The sequence below is a fragment of the Suncus etruscus genome, chromosome 2 (genome assembly GCF_024139225.1).
Source record: "Suncus etruscus isolate mSunEtr1 chromosome 2, mSunEtr1.pri.cur, whole genome shotgun sequence".
NCBI classification, from domain to species: Eukaryota; Metazoa; Chordata; class Mammalia; order Eulipotyphla; family Soricidae; genus Suncus; species Suncus etruscus.
The window spans coordinates 60,179,244-60,186,078 of record NC_064849.1 but is presented as its reverse complement, the minus strand read 5'-3'; the positions used below and the strand labels follow the sequence as shown (position 1 = coordinate 60,186,078).

The 6,835-nt window shown below is 40.1% G+C and overlaps 1 non-coding gene across 1 annotated transcript; it reads right to left on the bottom strand.

Annotated features, from left to right (window-relative positions):
* Positions 1-2,606: 2,606 nt before the first annotated feature.
* On the bottom strand, positions 2,607-2,668 carry LOC126002411 (U7 small nuclear RNA). Its single transcript, XR_007493123.1, has one exon. It is a non-coding gene; the product is annotated as a U7 small nuclear RNA (small nuclear RNA).
* Between the last annotated feature and the right edge of the window lie 4,167 nt (positions 2,669-6,835).

The window sequence follows — 6,835 nt, the reverse complement described above, 5'->3', positions numbered from 1 at the left end:
CAACTAACTCTGTAATCATAGTAATTAAATAAAAAAATATTTGAAAATTTCATATAAAGCAGATTCTAGCAATGCAGATATTTTTTTACCATTCTGTTTTCAGTATTTTCATTCCTACTGAAGCAGGCATTTATATAAGTAAGGGGCCCCTATTGCAGTGAATTCTTGGGATTGTTAAGGGAAAATTATGAAAATAGATATTAGATGATTAAAATAGCTCAGATAGTTGATCAGACATAGATGCCTGTTTATTTGTCTTTCCTCTTGCTCTGGAATTTCACCTTGATATGTCAATGGACTGCTACCTTGGTAACCATTAGCCAATGCCCCTCCTATGAGGAATTTGACATATTTGGGCAAAAGAATGGATTCACTTTGAGATATCAACAGCCTGCTGCCCTGGAAATCATTAGGCAACACCCCTCCTAAGAGGAACTTGACATATTTGCGTAGAAGAATGAATGACTACTCTCCCCTCCTAAAGTTCTCATCTTTTTGAAAAGGACAAACTCACCATTTGATTAAACATTGTGCTTGAACATGGACTAGGAATTGGTGCATACTTTCCATATAGACCCTCCTCTAAGGTTCCTTAAACCTATAAAAGACACTTCCCTAAATTGCCCAGGGCTTCCTTGCCGAGGCTTCCAGTTTCAGTCTGCATTGCAGAGTTGGAGGCTAACTGAAATCAATAAACCTGCTTGCTTTTGCATTTCCTAATGTTTCATAGTCTTTATTTGAGGCGGTGGGTTTTCTCAGACCCTTAACAGGATGTAATAAAAAAAAGTTCTTGGTACAGAGTAAAGCCAAGAAATGGAAACTGAAGAAGTTACTCTTGTCTCTAGTTCAAAGGCTACCTTGTGGATACTGGAACTAAGTCCTAATAAGAGACACTCCAGCAGAAACAAAAGCCAGAAAATAAAGGTCAAAGAAGAACAACTGACCCCAACTCTTATTTACAGCAACCACAACAGGATCTTATGTAGACAGAAAATCCCAAATTGTATAAGTTGTGAGAAACCCTATGTAAGCCAACATAAAATAAAAGAGAGGTGGTGACATGGTGCTTCCATGCACATGTCACCAAATATAACCCATCTTGAGATCTTTACTTTTCCACTTTCATGCTGGTTTATATCCAGGGTTCTCTCCACCTCTGGGGAAGACCTGAGCATGTTATTCACTCCCATTCTAATCCTTTCCATCCCTTCCTCAGTGACTAAGAATAAATCAAGATATTACTTCACTACTTATCTCCTTCTACAATTCTTTTCTGTGAGGGAAGGTGAAAGTCATTAAAGGTCTGGATAAGATATAGGAATGACTCTCCTTTGTGTAAACATCAATGCCTTACTCCAGGGTTCAAGAGAAATTTGATCACAAGGATCAACTCCTATGCTTGGAAGACCAAGTGGATGTCATAAGCAGCTTGATGGATGCCTAGTCAGACTTGTGGGTCTTGAGGCACATGCTGAGTGTGGGTTTAAGTCAGACTTTATTGTTCCTAGATCTGCCAACCATTCCTAGGTGATGAAGGAAAAAAAGAGAGAAAGAAGGCAGCAGATTACTTATCAGATGTCAACCTCTCTCATCCCCCTGTACCTGGGGACCACCACCAGCATCACTTCTGAGTTTTCTCAATCCCAAAGATGTGTGTGGATAATAACCCAGTTAAAATAAGATAAGACCCTGGAACAATCTAGCTCTCTCACAGGCATTGACTTGATGCCTATGATAGATAGTCATACTGACCTTACAGAGAACTGGCTCTATTGGCTGAAGCTCATGTCCAATATGCAAAACTCCCAGGTACAAACCTTGACATCTAGACCAGTAAAAGTCCCCAAGTGACTTGCATGAATTGAGGAGGAGAGAGGCAGCAGAAAGAAATATGTTGCTTTCTCTTCTCTCTACCTCTGCCACCCAAGTATAGCTGAAAGATCTTGGACCAATAAAGTTGAGATGAGTCCCAGCACAGCATAAATCTCAAGTCTAATCAGCCCCACTAGACAGACATCAAGCTGCATCTGACATCCACTTGGTCTTCCCAGCATGAAATTGATTTCTGCCACCCAATTTCTCATGAAGCTGTGGACTCAGACTGGAGTGAGATAGTGCTCTCTGCAGGAAAGTAGAGTCAGTCCCTAGATATTTCCCAGACTTTTCAGGTACATTGCCTTCCCTCACAGAAAATAATTTCAGGAGAAAACAAGCAAAAAACTAAAAATGGTTTTTATCCTAATGTAATGAGAAAGAGGAGGGAGAGAATAAGAAAGAGAGTGGGCTTCTGAAAAGCTGGAGAGAAGCCCAGAAACATGTACCAGAGTTTACAAAGGAATCTAGGGAAGTAAACATCTCAAGAGGGGAGATAAAACAACATGTGCATGTGAGCATCATGTGCTTAGGCCCAAGGAGTACACGTCTACCCTGCCTTGTTCCAAAATTGGTTTATATAAGGGTTTTCACAACCTACACCTTTGGAGTTTTCTACCAAGTAAGAATACTTTTAGTTCTGTCCATTTTTTTATCTCCATCAATTTACCTGAGACCACTTGGCCCCTGGCCCCCATCCTTTCTTCTTTTTGTCTTCTTTTATTTGGGGGGAGGGGGGCCTTCCCGTAAAGACCAGAAGGCCTGCTGGACAAATTCTAAAAAAGCTGTAACACTTTTTTGTCTTCTTATTTTTATAGAAAAATGGAGAAATATGAGGTAAAATAAAGTAATACATGTCCCAAGACTCTATGAAAAAGGCAGTATCCCCTATCTAAAAATATTTAGAAAGTTGAATGGCAGATTTTTGCATAAGTGCTGCTAAAGTTGGGGAAAATAGAAAGGAAAATCATTGGCCTAAAAATGGCTGTCCCTACCCATGATGTATCATGTCATAAGCCCAACTACAGGTTTCGGTCATACTAAGTTGTCTAACCCCAAATTCTTTCTTCATGGTCCCAGGAAAAGTTCTCAATCAAGGTTGTCACAGTCAGACTTCTGATATTAGAGATCTTGATTTTTGCACAGATCTTATGTCAAAGCTAGCGTATAATGTAGCATCTTCTGGTTTCATCTCACTGTGAGGTGGTGAGTCAGAGAAAGCTACCTTGAAAGCAAGCTGTTGCTGTTTCCAAGTCAGTAGGGTGACATATAAACCTACCCTGGAACAAGTCAGTGCCATGGCAGCATTAAGACCTCCATGGTAGATGTTCAATTGCTGGTGCTGGTGCTGGTGCAGAAAACTGTGCCAGATCCAAAGATTGGATCCAATGATCAGGGTGAAAGATAGATGTTTGATCAATTGAGGCCTAAGTCAAGTCACTATGACAAATATTCAGGGTAAAAATATTCAGGGTGTGAACCAGGGAAGCCTTCTATGAAATATTCAATGTTGCTTATGACATCACCTGGAAGCAATCCTCTACTGAGGAAGACCTTACTGCTGCTCTGATATCGATTTACTCAAAAGAGTCTTCCCTTAACACTGAGAAGATTTAAACAACAACAATGACTTGCATACTGGACAGGGCTTTCTGCATTGCTTGTTAATTGTTAGATGAAATTAGACGCCACTCCACACCATCTGGATTTCAATGTGGTATATACAGATTCCAGGACCTTTAATGCAGAGGTGTGAGATCAACAACAGAGACTGTGAAAGATATAACTGTATGGACACTGCAGACAATAGCCGGGATTGGACAAACTGGTTTGCCTGGAGCCTAGAAATGGTCTTCTGTCAGGAAACTTCAGGGGTAGGATCTTCTTGTACTTAGGCCAAAGTTTTTCCTTTCCACGACCCCCATACTTTGGTGGGCCCATGCAAACAATAATTATCACATTAACATTGTTTTTACAGTGCTCCTTTGACTCCAAACCTTAAAAAAAGTTGATGATCACTATCACTAACAGGTATAAATAGCACAAACTTGAGAACAATAATCCATGTTAATTTATAAGAATTGTGTCCTTGTGGTGTCTTATAAATAATGCACTGTATGCAGTACTGAATAGTTGCATCATGCTGTTATATTTAATTTTGTGTGTATCTTGTAATTATGTTATGTTTTCAGAGAACTTACTGTAAAGAACAAGATATACCTTTGATGTGCTATACTAAGCACTGAATGTGTTTGAGTTTAGAATGGTAATACTTCCTTATTACCCATACCCAGCTTGCACTATGAGAATGTCCCGAGAAAACTCTTTAACGTACACTTTATCTCTAGGTTATACCTTCTTTTAGGATTTGAAGCATGTGACCAGTCAGACCACCGAAGCAGCAACTGTGACGTACAGACTTATACTACAGGCCATACTCATCTAACACATTCAAGCAAACTAGCATTCCCTTGCTATTTTCTCCTCTCTTCTCACTACTTTCTTTTTTATTTTTTCTTTTCTTCTCTTTTCCTTTTTTCTTTCCTCTTCTCCCTTTCTTTCTAATGTGTTTTCTCTTTTCTTCCTTCCTACCCCTTCCATATACTTTCCCCTATCCCCCCTTCGAAAATCCAACTATCCCTTCACCCCTCAATCCCACCCAGACCTCCCACCGTATTAAAACTCTTCACCCTCAGTTCTTAATCCATTAGGCATCAAGACTGACCTCCTATCTCAATGAACCATACCCAGCACCCAAGCGATGGGACACCCAGTCAAACCCACACCTCGTCCCCTGCACGAAAAGGCAACCAACTCCCCTGCAGACTCATGCTGCGCGGCCCTCCCTACCAACTCCCCCTAACATAGACTGTTACTTGAAAACGGACTTAGCTCTAAAAGTATCCCCAATGCAAGAGCTCTTCCAAGACCTCCCTGCCACAAATCTTTTACCAATCTCAAGAAGGTCAGGGACTGTGCCTGGGAACCCACACACCACAAGAAAATCCCAAAAGACAATGGGGAAACCTAAACTTCCAACATAAGAATAAGACCTATATTACACCACCTCCTTACCTGCTTTTCCCCAAAAGTAAAGTAGTCACTTGCATCACTTTGTTCCTTTAATTACTTTGTTAATGCACTTTTTTAAAATGTTTGTTCTACATATACATAGGTGAGCGCATATATTTTATTTCTATTTTTATCTTTTTTGGGTGTGTGACCTATTTCTGTTTTCCCCTCTGTCCACCCCCAAATGCACCGACAATATAATGTAGCACCATTTCTCCCTGCAAAGGCACACTAATAAAAGGGGAAATCCTACATATAAAAACAAGCTCTTATCTACTATGGATAAGAACTCACACTTGTTTACAATACAGGGATATCCCCCACCTTGAAAATATGTCATGCGGACCCAACTTAGACCCCAGGTGATTAGACACCATTTGTCCAGCCTTGAACCCTGCATCCCAGACATAGAAACGACAAAGTTCTTCACAACAGCTACAGGAAACAAATCCCATCTGGGACATCCTTAATACTGCTGGGCCACCAACAAGTGCCAGCTCTAATATGATATCCTGACAACGAGGAAAATGGAAACAACTTGACCTAAGAGCAGATTATTCTACCTTACAAACTAACGATAAGACAAAATCAGAAGACTTGTCACCCTTTGGTTGGTCCAAAACCCAAGATCGCGATTTACAGATGACTGGCTACTAGAACCATGACTGGACTGTATATATGTTGGGGCAAATAAAAAAAGCCCTAGTCTAGGGTTTGAATTACAACCTGCACAACAACCATGATCCCCAGTTCCAAAGGTCTGGCTGAGACAATTGCAACGGAATGGGGCTTCTGGAAACACAATGAAAGATGCTATCCTAGGTTCCATCCTAGGATCAGTGCAAGAACAAAATCACCAACCACAGAAAATGGATTAAAATGACACTGAGGGAACAGAACTTCTAGAACTACAAAGACTTCATCATAAGTCCCACTCCAGGACCTGTGCAGATCCTGAGATCTCTAGATACAGAGGTCTGATTTTATCACCCAGGAAGGAGCAGAAGTCTTCCAAACACCACGAAAGCACCAAGGGGAGAGTAAATGAACCTGAACGGAGTCTATAGTTAATCCCATGACAATATACTCCAAGGGTGGAGAAACCCCATATCTCTTAGGCCAAGTGAATTCCTTTTCGAATGACCCCAATATTTACTGTGCCAGTGCAGGAAGGAAAAAAAAGGCAAAAAGCACAAAACATTTTTTATTTTTTATCTTCATTTTATTATTATTTTTTTATTTACCTATCTACTTCTTGTTGATTTCTTTGTTTTGGTGTGGTTATTGAAGTTGTTGTCCCCATTTATATTTATGTTTTTTCCTTCTTTTCTTTTCTTTCTTTATGTGCCCTGCTATGACTTTTTTTGTGGTGCTTATCGTTGTTATTGTTGGAGTGCTCACTGGATATTTGACACTTCTTTTTGTACTGTTGTGGTGTTTCACCTTATTTTTCTCCTTTGTCTCTCAAACCTATGATGAATGAATGCATCTAGAAGGATTCTGCCCATTTTTGGTGTATTAGACTTTTACCTCAGTTTATTACTTTTCTCTTCTTCAAACAAAACCACATAACTTGAACTATCTAGTCCTGCATCCCAGTTAGAGGGGGAAATAAGGGAGGCACCAAGACCAAACAGGTGCAAGACTACTAAGTAGTAAACTAGGTACAGAGGGGACCACATTTTCTAGCAGCCCCGGGGGTGAGGGAAGAGGATATGGGAGGTAGGACGAAAACGGAGGTGTAGGGAGGACAAATCGGTGATGGGAATCCCCCTGATTTTATGTAAATATGTACCTAAAATATTATTGTCAACAATATGTAAGCCACTATGATTAAAATAAAAATTATATTAAAAAAAGAAAATATTCAAGGTGAAATGGCCTGCTGAAA